Source organism: Gadus morhua, chromosome 9 (assembly GCF_902167405.1).
Source record: "Gadus morhua chromosome 9, gadMor3.0, whole genome shotgun sequence".
In the NCBI taxonomy this organism is placed as follows: domain Eukaryota; kingdom Metazoa; phylum Chordata; class Actinopteri; order Gadiformes; family Gadidae; genus Gadus; species Gadus morhua.
This window is the reverse complement of record NC_044056.1, coordinates 26,359,561-26,373,263: the sequence shown is the minus strand read 5'-3', so window position 1 is coordinate 26,373,263 and position 13,703 is coordinate 26,359,561. Positions and strand designations below refer to the sequence as shown.

At 47.3% G+C, this 13,703-nt stretch overlaps 10 non-coding genes across 10 annotated transcripts; all 10 read right to left on the bottom strand.

The window, feature by feature from the left end:
- Positions 1 to 350: 350 nt before the first annotated feature.
- LOC115551571 (5S ribosomal RNA) lies at positions 351 to 469 on the bottom strand. Its single transcript, XR_003978076.1, has one exon. It is a non-coding gene; the product is annotated as a 5S ribosomal RNA (ribosomal RNA).
- Positions 470 to 880: 411 nt separating this feature from the next.
- Positions 881 to 999, bottom strand: LOC115551550 (5S ribosomal RNA). Its single transcript, XR_003978056.1, has one exon. It is a non-coding gene; the product is annotated as a 5S ribosomal RNA (ribosomal RNA).
- Positions 1,000 to 1,410: 411 nt separating this feature from the next.
- On the bottom strand, positions 1,411 to 1,529 carry LOC115551573 (5S ribosomal RNA). The gene has a single exon (XR_003978078.1). It is a non-coding gene; the product is annotated as a 5S ribosomal RNA (ribosomal RNA).
- Positions 1,530 to 1,950: 421 nt separating this feature from the next.
- On the bottom strand, positions 1,951 to 2,069 carry LOC115551559 (5S ribosomal RNA). The gene has a single exon (XR_003978065.1). It is a non-coding gene; the product is annotated as a 5S ribosomal RNA (ribosomal RNA).
- A 421-nt stretch (positions 2,070 to 2,490) lies between these two features.
- Positions 2,491 to 2,609, bottom strand: LOC115551590 (5S ribosomal RNA). The gene has a single exon (XR_003978094.1). It is a non-coding gene; the product is annotated as a 5S ribosomal RNA (ribosomal RNA).
- A 421-nt stretch (positions 2,610 to 3,030) lies between these two features.
- On the bottom strand, positions 3,031 to 3,149 carry LOC115551547 (5S ribosomal RNA). Its single transcript, XR_003978054.1, has one exon. It is a non-coding gene; the product is annotated as a 5S ribosomal RNA (ribosomal RNA).
- Positions 3,150 to 3,560: 411 nt separating this feature from the next.
- LOC115551570 (5S ribosomal RNA) lies at positions 3,561 to 3,679 on the bottom strand. The gene has a single exon (XR_003978075.1). It is a non-coding gene; the product is annotated as a 5S ribosomal RNA (ribosomal RNA).
- A 423-nt stretch (positions 3,680 to 4,102) lies between these two features.
- LOC115551591 (5S ribosomal RNA) lies at positions 4,103 to 4,221 on the bottom strand. Its single transcript, XR_003978095.1, has one exon. It is a non-coding gene; the product is annotated as a 5S ribosomal RNA (ribosomal RNA).
- A 418-nt stretch (positions 4,222 to 4,639) lies between these two features.
- LOC115551600 (5S ribosomal RNA) lies at positions 4,640 to 4,758 on the bottom strand. Its single transcript, XR_003978103.1, has one exon. It is a non-coding gene; the product is annotated as a 5S ribosomal RNA (ribosomal RNA).
- Positions 4,759 to 5,193: 435 nt separating this feature from the next.
- On the bottom strand, positions 5,194 to 5,312 carry LOC115551722 (5S ribosomal RNA). The gene has a single exon (XR_003978220.1). It is a non-coding gene; the product is annotated as a 5S ribosomal RNA (ribosomal RNA).
- Positions 5,313 to 13,703: the final 8,391 nt, after the last annotated feature.

The following is a 13,703-nucleotide window of genomic DNA, read 5'->3' as shown; positions in this document are numbered from 1 at the left end:
GAGACGGGACTTGTACAGAAACAATGATTAGATCCATAATGAATGAATGAATACGTTATTCCAGACTCAGAGCAACATATTTGAACGCAATGCATTACACTGCTTGGGCGTCATCGTTTGCGTGATCTTTTGAAGAAACGTAGCGTTGCAAAACCTGGGATGGACTAAGGTGGACCGCCGTCATTGCAGCTCTCTACTACGTCACTACACTGTCCACATGTTTCACAAATAGAGTTTGAGGAGACGTCGTCAGAGTCTGTATGTTGCTTAAATTCTCCAAAACAGTGGGCGCTAAAGATCAGCGCACGGTAGGCCATTGCATCCAATGAGCTCGAGTTGAAATAGTATAATGCTTACAGCACCTGGTATTCCCAGGCGGTCACCCATCCAAGTACTAACCAGGCCCGACCCTGCTTAGCTTCCGAGATCAGACGAGATCGGGCGTGCCTAAGGTGGTATGGCCGTAAGCAATTCTAGACTTGACCATATTAGCTTTTATACAGGGGGAGGACGTAAGGAGTGAGAGCGCTGCCGTGGCCAGAGACGGGACTTGTACAGAAACAATGATTAGATCCATAATGAATGAATGAATACGTTATTCCAGACACAGAGCAACATATTTGAACGCAATGCATTACACTGCTTTGGCGTCATCGTTTGCGTGATCTTTTGAAGAAACGTAGCGTTGCAAAACCTGGGATGGACTAAGGTGGACCGCCGTCATTGCAGCTCTCTGCTACGTCACTACACGGTCCACATGTTTCACAAATAGAGTTTGAGGAGACGTCGTCAGAGTCTGTATGTTGCTTAAATTCTCCAAAACAGTGGGCGCTAAAGATCATCGTATTGCATCCAATGAGCTCGAGTTGAAAAAGTATAATGCTTACAGCACCTGGTATTCCCAGGCGGTCACCCATCCAAGTACTAACCCGGCCCGACCCTGCTTAGCTTCCGAGATCAGACGAGATCGGGCGTGCCTATGGTGGTATGGCCGTAAGCATTTATAGACTTGACCATGTAAGCTTTTATACAGGGGGAGGACGTAAGGAGTGAGAGCGCTGCCGTGGCCAGAGACGGGACTTGTACAGAAACAATGATTAGATCCATAATGAATGAATGAATACGTTATTCCAGACTCAGAGCAACATATTTGAACGCAATGCATTACACTGCTTGGGCGTCATCGTTTGCGTGATCTTTTGAAGAAACGTAGCGTTGCAAAACCTGGGATGGACTAAGGTGGACCGCCGTCATTGCAGCTCTCTGCTACATCACTACACTGTCCACATGTTTCACAAATAGAGTTTGAGGAGACGTCGTCAGAGTCTGTATGTTGCTTAAATTCTCCAAAACAGTGGGCGCTAAAGATCAGCGCATTGCATCCAATGAGCTCGAGTTGAAAAAGTATAATGCTTACAGCACCTGGTATTCCCAGGCGGTCACCCATCCAAGTACTAACCAGGTCCGACCCTGCTTAGCTTCCGAGATCAGACGAGATCGGGCGTGCCTATGGTGGTATGGCCGTAAGCATTTATAGACTTGACCATGTAAGCTTTTATACAGGGGGAGGACGTAAGGAGTGAGAGCGCTGCCGTGGCCAGAGACGGGACTTGTACAGAAACAATGATTAGATCCATAATGAATGAATGAATACGTTATTCCAGACTCAGAGCAACATATTTGAACGCAATGCATTACACTGCTTGGGCGTCATCGTTTGCGTGATCTTTTGAAGAAACGTAGCGTTGCAAAACCTGGGATGGACTAAGGTGGACCGCCGTCATTGCAGCTCTCTACTACGTCACTACACTGTCCACATGTTTCACAAATAGAGTTTGAGGAGACGTCGTCAGAGTCTATATGTTGCTTAAATTCTCCAAAACAGTGGGCGCTAAAGATCAGCGCACGGTAGGCCATTGCATCCAATGAGCTCGAATTGAAAAAGTATAATGCTTACAGCACCTGGTATTCCCAGGCGGTCACCCATCCAAGTACTAACCAGGCCCGACCCTGCTTAGCTTCCGAGATCAGACGAGATCGGGCGTGCCTAAGGTGGTATGGCCGTAAGCAATTATAGACTTGACCATATTAGCTTTTATACAGGGGGAGGACGTAAGGAGTGAGAGCGCTGCCGTGGCCAGAGACGGGACTTGTACAGAAACAATGATTAGATCCATAATGAATGAATGAATACGTTATTCCAGACTCAGAGTTACATATTTGAACGCAATGCATTACACTGCTTTGGCGTCATCGTTTGCGTGATCTTTAGAAGAAACGTAGCGTTGCAAAACCTGGGATGGACTAAGGTGGACCGCCGTCATTGCAGCTCTCTGCTACGTCACTACACTGTCCACATGTTTCACAAATAGAGCTTGAGGAGACGTCGTCAGAGTCTGTATGTTGCTTAAATTCTCCAAAACAGTGGGCGCTAAAGATCAGCGCACGGTAGGCCATTGCATCCAATGAGCTCGAGTTGAAAAAGTATAATGCTTACAGCACCTGGTATTCCCAGGCGGTCACCCATCCAAGTACTAACCAGGCCCGACCCTGCTTAGCTTCCGAGATCAGACGAGATCGGTCGTGCCTATGGTGGTATGGCCGTAAGCATTTATAGACTTGACCATATAAGCTTTTATACAGGGGGAGGACGTAAGGAGTGAGAGCGCTGCCGTGGCCAGAGACGGGACTTGTACAGAAACAATGATTAGATCCATAATGAATGAATGAATACGTTATTCCAGACTCAGAGTTACATATTTGAACGCAATGCATTACACTACTTGGGCGTCATCGTTTGCGTGATCTTTTGAAGAAACGTAGCGTTGCAGAACCTGGGATGGACTAAGGTGGACCGCCGTCATTGCAGCTCTCTGCTACGTCACTACACTGTCCACATGTTTCACAAATAGAGTTTGAGGAGACGTCGTCAGAGTCTGTATGTTGCTTAAATTCTCCAAAACAGTGGGCGCTAAAGATCAGCGCACGGTAGGCCATTGCATCCAATGAGCTCGAGTTGAAAAAGTATAATGCTTACAGCACCTGGTATTCCCAGGCGGTCACCCATCCAAGTACTAACCAGGCCCGACCCTGCTTAGCTTCCGAGATCAGACGAGATCGGGCGTGCCTAAGGTGGTATGGCCGTAAGCAATTATAGACTTGACCATATTAGCTTTTATACAGGGGGAGGACGTAAGGAGTGAGAGCGCTGCCGTGGCCAGAGACGGGACTTGTACAGAAACAATGATTAGATCCATAATGAATGAATGAATACGTTATTCCAGACACAGAGCAACATATTTGAACGCAATGCATTACACTGCTTGGGCGTCATCGTTTGCGTGATCTTTTGAAGAAACGTAGCGTTGCAAAACCTGGGATGGACTAAGGTGGACCGCCGTCATTGCAGCTCTCTGCTACGTCACTACACGGTCCACATGTTTCACAAATAGAGTTTGAGGAGACGTCGTCAGAGTCTGTATGTTGCTTAAATTCTCCAAAACAGTGGGCGCTAAAGATCAGCGCATTGCATCCAATGAGCTCGAGTTGAAAAAGTATAATGCTTACAGCACCTGGTATTCCCAGGCAGTCACCCATCCAAGTACTAACCAGGCCCGACCCTGCTTAACTTCCGAGATCAGACGAGATCGGGCGTGCCTATGGTGGTATGGCCGTAAGCATTTATAGACTTGACCATGTAATAGCTTTTATACAGGGGGAGGACGTAAGGAGTGAGAGCGCTGCCGTGGCCAGAGACGGGACTTGTACAGAAACAATGATTAGATCCATAATGAATGAATGAATACGTTATTCCAGACTCAGAGCAACATATTTGAACGCAATGCATTACACTGCTTGGGCGTCATCGTTTGCGTGATCTTTTGAAGAAACGTAGCGTTGCAAAACCTGGGATGGACTAAGGTGGACCGCCATCATTGCAGCTCTCTGCTACGTCACTACACTGTCCACATGTTTCACAAATACAGTTTGAGGAGACGTCGTCAGAGTCTGTATGTTGCTTAAATTCTCCAAAACAGTGGGCGCTAAAGATCAGCGCACGGTAGGCCATTGCATCCATTGAGCTCGAGTTGAAAAAGTATAATGCTTACAGCACCAGGTATTGCCAGGCGGTCACCCATCCAAGTACTAACCAGGCCCGACCCTGCTTAGCTTCCGAGATCAGACGAGATCGGGCGTGCCTAAGGTGGTATGGCCGTAAGCATATATAAACTTGACCATATTAGCTTTTATACAGGGGGAGGACGTAAGGAGTGAGAGCGCTGCCGTGGCCAGAGACGGGACTTGTACAGAAACAATGATTAGATCCATAATGAATGAATGAATACGTTATTCCAGACTCAGAGTTACATATTTGAACGCAATGCATTACACTGCTTTGGCGTCATCGTTTGCGTGATCTTTTGAAGAAACGTAGCGTTGCAAAACATGGGATGGACTAAGGTGGACCGCCGTCATTGCAGCTCTCTGCTACATCACTACACTGTCCACATGTTTCACAAATAGAGTTTGAGACGTCGTCAGAGTCTGTATGTTACTTAAATTCTCCAAAACAGTGGGCGCTAAAGATCAGCGCACGGTAGGCCATTGCATCCAATGAGCTCGAGTTGAAATAATATAATGCTTACAGCACCTGGTATTCCCAGGCAGTCACCCATCCAAGTACTAACCAGGCCCGACCCTGCTTAGCTACCGAGATCAGACAAGATCGGGCGTGCCTAAGGTGGTATGGCCGTAAGCAATTATAGACTTGACCATATTAGCTTTTATACAGGATGAGGACGTAAGGAGTGAGAGCGCTGCCGTGGCCAGAGACGGGACTTGTACAGAAACAATGATTAGATCCATAATGAATGAATGAATACGTTATTCCAGACTCAGAGTTACATATTTGAACGCAATGCATTACACTGCTTGGGCGTCATCGTTTGCGTGATCTTTTGAAGAAACGTAGCGTTGCAAAACCTGGGATGGACTAAGGTGGACCGCCGTCATTGCAGCTCTCTGCTGCTCCCTGCTAGCAGCGTCACTACACTGTCCACATGTTTCAGAAATAGAGCTTGAGGAGACGTCGTCAGAGTCTGTATGTTGCTTAAATTCTCCAAAACAGTGGGCGCTAAAGATCAGCGCACGGTAGGCCATTGCATCCAATGAGCTCGAGTTGAAAAAGTATAATGCTTACAGCACCTGGTATTCCCAGGCGGTCACCCATCCAAGTACTAACCAGGCCCGACCCTGCTTAGCTTCCGAGATCAGACGAGATCGGGCGTACCAAAGGTGGTATGGCCGTAAGCATTTATAGACTTGACCATGTAAGCTTTTATACAAGGGGAGGACGTAAGGAGTGAGAGCGCTGCCGTGGCCAGAGACGGGACTTGTACAGAAACAATGATTAGATCCATAATGAATGAATGAATACGTTATTCCAGACTCAGAGTTACATATTTGAACGCAATGCATTACACTGCTTGGGCGTCATCGTTTGCGTGATCTTTTGAAGAAACGTAGCGTTGCAAAACCTGGGATGGACTAAAGTGGACCGCCGTCATTGCAGCTCTCTGCTACGTCACTACACGGTCCACATGTTTCACAAATAGAGTTTGAGGAGACGTCGTCAGAGTCTGTATGTTGCTTAAATCCTCCAAAACAGTGGGCGCTAAAGATCAGCGCACGGTAGGCCATTGCATCCAATGATATATATATATATAGATATATGGAATGAAGAACAAAATACTGCTAAGGCACGAAAGTACCACACTTCTAGTAATAGTAATAAACAATTTAGTATGATAACACAGTAATATAGTTAAATTCACGAAGAACCTTAAACCTTAGTATCTTTTTCCTTTGAGTTCTGGTGAGCCACAAGTGGTTTTCTTAAATGAAATTGTACCAAACAAAAACCTCTGAGATCTCAGGAAAAAGAAATAATAAAAATAATAATAAAAATTTGAGTCCACCCCAGAAGTCCTACCACCCCAATGGATGTCAGATGAGGCAGTCCAGGAAGAGTATTGCAGGATGGAATGGCAATGTGAATGATGATCCCCTGGCAGAAGATGGAAAGCAACCAGGATGGAGATATGGACAGATGACGGTCCTCTGAAGGCTCCACAAAAAAAAACAGCCGGAATATCAATAGTTCAGAGTTCTACACGATGTCCACAGCTTCTCAATCGTCTCAATGTTTATCAATATTTACTTTCTATTTCAGTTATCAACTTTCTGACTCAGTTTTATCAAGGTACAGCTATGTTGTTTCTCCAACATCCACACGAACTGCGTAGCAGGCAAGAGGAAGAACAAAAAACGCATGTGCGAGTATCGTAGCGTTTTTTCTTCGCAACTAAAGGAGTGTATTGACTGCGCGTCTGCTGCCACCTTGTGACCAAATTGGGAAATGGGTTATTTCTTTAAAAAACTAAATTTAACAACAAATCACATGGAATGCAGCTCCATTTTCCAAAATAATGGAGGTAATAGCCTGGAAGATTTACTACCTGGGTTACACCCTCCCCCTCTTGACTGCATGAGTCCCTTCATGCAACTAAACTCTGGAAGGAACTTGATAGTGGTTGCTGGATACTGGGGAAAGGATATCTTGCAGGCTTCCAATTAAGGAGCAAATGGCAAGAATCAGGGGTTTTCCCAGCTCATCATAGGTTAACTTATGTGGCTGGTGTCTCTCCCTGTGAGAACGCCTTGGCTCACTTAATCTGCTCTCAGGAATGACATTCAAATCCTCTTCAGGTTCTTGAGAGACAATGTCATGATGCTGGTTAGGCAGAGTTGTGTCATTGTCCTTACGATTGGGTGAGACATTTCGGTTCCTTTCCTCTTCACGTGACATGTCACACTCTGGGATGTCTACGACGACATGTTCCCTTGACTGAGGAAAAGGCTGATCCACGTCACTACTTGTCTCAATCAGTAACTCGGGGGGTTTAACTGATTGGTCAGAAGTCATCCGGTTAGATGTGAGTGAATGCTGTGTACTAAACTCAGGAGCCTCAGGGTTCAGTGGGATTAGGGGTTGTCTTTGCAGTGTACTTTCTATTTCCTGTACATAAGGGCCCCATGTAGCGAACTGTGGGGGTCCTTCAAAGAGATAAGTTTCCTCCTCTTCATCTGTCAAATTGCCTTCTGAATTATCATTTTCCGTCTGCAGATCTCTTCTCTTACCGCTTCTCAAAGGCATTTTCTTTGCTTTGTCTAGCCGGGGCCCCTGCTCTGGAGTTTTCTCAACAGGCAGAAACCCACAAGGCAATAACAAGTCTCTGTGAAGGGTACGGTGTGGACCACTGCCTCTCTCTGGCTTGACAACATACACAGGGCCACCATCAAATCGCTTCACAACAATATGGATGGATTTTTCCCACTTGTCTGCCAATTTATGTTTCCCTCGAATGTTGACATTCCTGATTAGGACGCGGTCCCCTTCAACCAACTCAGCAGCTCTGACTTTAGCATCAAATCGCAGCTTGTTTCTCTCTCCAGCCTTTTTAGAGTTTAGCGCAGCCAGAGTGTAGCTCTCCTGGAGACGCTGGCGCAAGTTCTGAACATATTCTGAATGGGTTTTATGGGTCTCATTTGGATTGTCGATGCCCAGGATGAGATCAACTGGGAGGGTTGGCTGCCTGCCGAACATCAACTCATATGGTGAATATCCTGCTGTATAATTTCTCGTACAATTGTACGCATGTACCAGGGGTTTGACGAAATCTCTCCAGTGTTGTTTTTCTTGGTCCTCTAGGGTCCCGAGCATGCTTAACAGGGTCCTGTTAAAGCGCTCAACCGGATTTCCCTGGGGGTGATACGGTGTAGTACGCACCTTTTCGGCTCCAAACAGCGAACACAGCTCTCTGATTGTGTGTGACTCAAAGTCCCTTCCCTGATCACTGTGAAGGCGACTTGGGAAGCCGTAGTGGACAAGGAAATTCTCCCACAGAGCCTTGGCGACAGTCCTAGCCTTTTGATCCTTTGTTGGCACTGCCACCGCAAACTTTGTGAAGTGATCAGTGATGACCAAAATGTTCCTGGTGTCATGGCTGTCAGGTTCAAGGGACAGATAGTCCATGCAGACCAATTCTAATGGGTAAGTTGTTCTGATGTTCACCATTGGTGCTGCTCTCTGTGGTTGGGTTTTTCTCCTGAAACATCTCTCGCAGGTTTGGCATTTCTTTTCGATGGATTCTTTCATTCTCGGCCAATAAAATCTGGCTCGAGCGAGACTTAGCACAAGCTCAGCTCCGAGATGACCAACTTCATCATGTAAGCCTTGCAGAGCTCTGTCTTTATGCTGCTCAGGCAACACAAGCTGATGGATCATGTCTCCTCGATCAAAGCACCGTCTGTAAAGGATTCCTTCCCTGAGCTCGAGCTTGTTCCACTCTCTGAGTAGCAACTTGACTTCAGGCTGCTCATCACTCAAGTTCTTGAAGCTGGGCTTCTGTGCACTTTCCACCAGTTTAATTACCCTGTTAATTGATGGATCCTGGCTCTGTGCTTCACGCCAACCTTCTCTTGTCATTCCAGGTAAGGTGGTTTGGCCTTGGCCGGCAAACAGATCTGGGACTGAGGAAGCATCTACTGCAAGAGACTCTGCAAGAACAGGGAGTTGTGAGGAAACAGAGTGATGTTGACATACTGCAGATATTACAGCAGCTGGGATCTCTCGTTTCTCCCCCTCTAAGATTCGTTGTGTCATTTCACTTATCCTTTCCTTCTCCCCTGCAGGAAATCCTCATCCTCCCGAGGTGTGTCCTGTGGCCGTCGGGATAGACCATCCGCATCACCGTTAGCATTTCCTGCTCGATACTTGATGTTAAATCTGAAGGTTGAAAGGGCCGCCAACCAGCGGTGTCCAGCGGCGTCGAGCTTAGCAGAGGTGAGGACATAGGTGAGCGGATTATTATCTGTCAGAACAGTGAAATCAGTGCCGTAGAGGAAATCATGGAACTTTTCGCAGATGGCCCACTTCAAGGCTAGATATTCTAGTTTATGCGTTGGGTAATTTCTCTCGCTCTTTGATAAGCCTCTGCTGGCATAGGCTATTACGCAGAGCTTTTCATCTTGCTCCTGATAAAGAGCAGCTCCCAGCCCCTCACCGCAAGCGTCTGTGTGTAACACATATGGGAGCTTGGGATCTGCGAAAGCAAGAACGGGAGCAGACGTTAGCTTGTCAATCAATGTTCTGAAAGCAGATTCACATTCAGGCGTCCACTCTGCATCGAAGGGGGCTCGAGGATTTACAAAGTTCTTTGGCCTGTCTCTTTTATAGACCTTGCCTCTCTTTTTGGGTGGATGGTACCCAACAGTGAGAGAGTTGAGGGGTTTGGCGATCTTAGAATAGCCCTCCACAAAACGCCTATAATATCCCGAGAAGCCCAGGAAACGCTTCAGCTCCTCTCTGTTCCCAGGACGGGGCCAATCTCTGAGTGCAGAGACTTTGTCTGGGTCAGTATGGACTCCTTGAGCATCTACCACGTGGCCAAGGTAGTTTACAGATGACTTAAAAAACTGACACTTCTCGGGAGACAATTTCAGACCATAGTCTCTGAGACGATGTAGCACCCTCATGAGTCTCTCCTCATGTCCTTCAAGGGTCTCGGAAAAGACAATGAGGTCATCTAAAAATACAAGAACCTCGCTCAAGTGCAGGTCTCCAACACACTTTTCCATAAGGCGTTGGAAGGTGCTAGGAGCGTTGGTCACACCTTGCGGCATACGATTGAACTCGTAGAAACCTAGGGGACATGTGATTGCGGTCTTATGCTTATCTACCTCTGCCATCTCTACCTGGTAGTAGCCGGACTTGAGGTCCATTACTGAGAACCACCTTGCACCACTCAGGGCTGAGAATATCTCCTCAATGTTGGGAAGGGCATATGCATCTTTTATAGTGCGGTTGTTCAGCTTCCTAAAATCAATACATAGTCTGATTTTCCCATTTTTTTTCTTCACTACTACCACTGGTGATGCAAACGGACTCTCGGACTCTCTTATTATTCCAGCATCCAAGAGCTCCCTGAGGTGCTGCTTTACAGCTTCCCTATCACTGGGGTGTATCGGCCTTGATCGCTCTTTGAAAGGTGTCTGGTCATGCAACCGAATATGGTGTTTCACACTAGTTGTGTGACCAAAGGAGAGCTCGTCAACTGCAAAGACCTCTGGGATGGAGTTCAGCTTGACTGTAATACGTCGTTTCCACTCCTCAGACATGGGTGCATCATCGAGATTGAATGCAAGCTCCTCGCTTGGTGTCTGAGAGTTGGTGGGCACAGACTGATGGGGGCTTAGGGGCTTTACACTCTGAGCGGCAGATACTTCGCCAATGACACACTTTGGAGGTAGAGTAATACTGTGATCTGTTGTATTTCTGAGAATAACAGGGATCTTGCTTGAAGCTTTACAGTTGATATTCATAAATGCACACTCAAGAAACAAACCACCAGGAAGGGGAAAAGACTCAGGGGGCTCAAGAATGAAAGAGTTGTGTGGATTTCCGTTACCCACTCTGACATCTCCAAACACACACAACTTGTGCCTTGCTGGAACGGTGATGGGTTTTTTCCCATGCAACTTGACAGGACAGGTTTTGGTTTCATTTTCATGCAGTTGAGCAACATGGTGGAGGAGTAATGCAAAACTGTCTGACCTCCTCAGGAATGTTGGCCTGTCATGATCTATGCCACATTGGTAGAGCTGCAGCAAAACATTTGTGCCTACCAACACTGGTATTCTGCTATTGAATTGGCACTCTGGGACAATGAGGGCTAGAGCAGTTAACTGTTCCTCCATGCCGGTAACACTGCTAGGAAAAGTCAGGAGAACTTCCACATAGCCCTGATAGGGCACAGGCTGACCACCGGCCCCTTCAACCTCAAGCAAATGACTGATGGGCTTAATGGGGAGGGAAGCCAGGTGTCTGGAATGGAAAGTCTCTGAAATAGTCGTGACCTGAGATCCGGTATCAAGGATAGATTCACATCGTACATCTCCCACGTAGACTGTAGAGACACAGCGGGGGCCCACAAGCCCAAGAGGTAAGGTGTGATTGAGACCATCGCAGCTTTCAGGGCTTTTGTCTCTTGGCTCCTCTTTAACATTGTGGGTCATTACTCTGGGACTTATCTTATTGATGTCCTCAGCTCCTGGTCGTCCCGAAGCAGGAGCCTCTACAAGTTTAAAGATACCTTGCGGGCTGCCTGCTGGGCCCAGAATCTGTTGCGTTTGTCTCTGAGCTCTTCATTCTTTTTGCGGACAAGGTCAGGGTTGGGGCTGTTAGTACAGTTTGCTGCTATGTGGCCGGTTTCCCCACACTTAAAGCAGAACCATGGTCTCGGTGGAGTGGTAGTTCGGGATGTCGAATCAGGATTTGTGACATAGGCTGCTAAATGTTCACTTTGTAAGGGTGATTCTCTTCTTGTAGAACTACTTGGCACCTCTTCACGTGTGAGCTTAATTCTCTCTTTGTGTACAAGTTGTGCCACTTGTTTCCGGAGTTCAGCTACTTCCTTTTCAAGTTTAGAACTTGCATCATGCTTCTTAGGATTTGTGGTAGCAGGTTCCTCGTCGAATACTGGCATGCTCAAGACTGAGTAAACATGTGTTGCAGCCCTAGTGCTTCCCAGATGTTTTTTCATCCGGTCCATCTTGGCTGCACGCCGGTCCTCTTCTGTTCTCAAAAGCAACAATAGTTCAGGGAAAGATGGGGGATTGGGTTTTCGATGCTCAAGTTGAAGGCCGATGATTAAGCTCTGGTCCCAGCACCCTCTACAGAATTGCCTGAGTAAGTACTTGTCGGACTCTGTGACTGAAACCCCCCCTCTAAAGATGGCTTTGGTGAGAAGGGTTTGGAGACGGTTCAAGTAAACAGAGGGCTTCTCCCCAGCATTCTGGTTGGAGCCCAAAAAGGTTGCAAATAGCTCTTCACCATCCTCTACCACGCCAAATGCTGATTCGAGCTGAGTGAGGTAAGCCTCAGGGGTTGCATTTGTTCCAAGCGGCTTGACAATATCAGCAGCTGGGCTGAGCAGGCTCTCTAGTATTCTTCTCACCTTTTGAGAGTCAGACAATGAAGCATCATTACAGAGAAGGTCTACCTGAATGCGCCAGGCATCATAATCAGCTTCCCCATTTGGCTTTGGTAGTCGCCCTGAGAAGGTTTTCACTCTGCTTTGGCTGTAGCTGGATGGCGTTGTGTCATTACGAATGAAATGTTCAACAATGACTTTCTGAACTTGAGGTGGATTTATTGTGCCCTCGTCAAAGAAAGTGGGAGCTTTGGGAGAATTGGGAGGGAGAGTACTGGCAACCAGATTGGGTGGGTTTAGCTCTGGTATGTCACCACTAGCTGTTTGGCCATGCTGATCTAAAGTCTCAAAATGGGTATCGGGACTCTGTGGCGGGGCAGAATCAGGCTGGACATGTTGCAAATCATGCTGAAGCATATCCCAAAAGCCAGCTTTGCTTTTCCCGGCAAGAGTGCTCAGTTCAGCCAAACATCGCCGGGCTAATTCCCTCCCTAGGTCCTCTTGACATACTTCACGAATGCTTCTCACATGCCAGGTGAGAGTGGGATCATAAGGGCTTGGTAGGTTGCCAAGGTTGGCAGGATCGAGTATTGATATTGTTTGTTCCGATGAGTACTGTATAAGGGTTCGACCTTTTGGCTTGTCTGGTTTATCAGGGACCCTGACAATTTTTTCAATGTCCCCATTTACTTCAAAAAAATCATTTATCTCTTTATCAGTGCATGTTTCATCTATTCCTGTGACATAAAGGCAACTAGGCCCATGTAAGTCGAATTGGTTGCAAAGATCCATTTTATACTGACTGTTTGTTCAGTTAAATGTATTCTGTTTTTAACAACTACACAATCAGAAGATTCCAGGTTTGACTCCTGGCTAGCTCGCCACTTTTGTAACCCCTCTGGCACCTAAGTCCTTAAGCTAGTGTGTTTATAAAACCAAGAGGCAGGGGTCATTATCTATTTTAGATTCGATGAGGAGATTGGTTGTTATCTTTCCTGGTATACTGTAAGGATATACCTGTAATATCCACCCCAAATAACTCACACGACAACCGATTGGCGATTTAGTTTGAAGAAAATATATAGATTGAAAACAAATTTATGGAGTCAGTATTCCACAATGCAGATATATGGAATGCAGCTCCATTTTCCAAAATAATGGAGGTAATAGCCTGGAAGATTTACTACCTGGGTTACACCTGCATGCGAACATGTTGTAATGTGTGTGTTGGCTTGTGTGTGTGCAAACATGTTGCAGTGTGAGTGTGTGCACAGACCTGAGCTGCCCCCCGGGACCCTCTCCAGGTGGTGGGGGTTCCGGGGGATGCCGTCCAGGTGGTGGTGGGACTCGGACCACATGCAGAGCTCGCTGGTGTTGGGGCCCCCCAGGGGGACGGCTGCCGCCACCCCCCCGCGCCGGGACCCCAGCCCCGTGGTCTGGGGGGGGGGACCAACCAAGGATCTGTTAGGGGCTGATCGTGGTCCCACGTCGACGCAGCCCAAGAGGGTCTACGGACCCCTCACGTCCTCGCGGACCCTCCTTGCGTCCACAGCAAGGGCCTGAGGGGGGGGGGGGGTCGGCCAGGACCTCCACCCCTCCGGTTTCCTCCTCCATCATGTGACCACAGCCACAGCCCGACGAATTACAGTT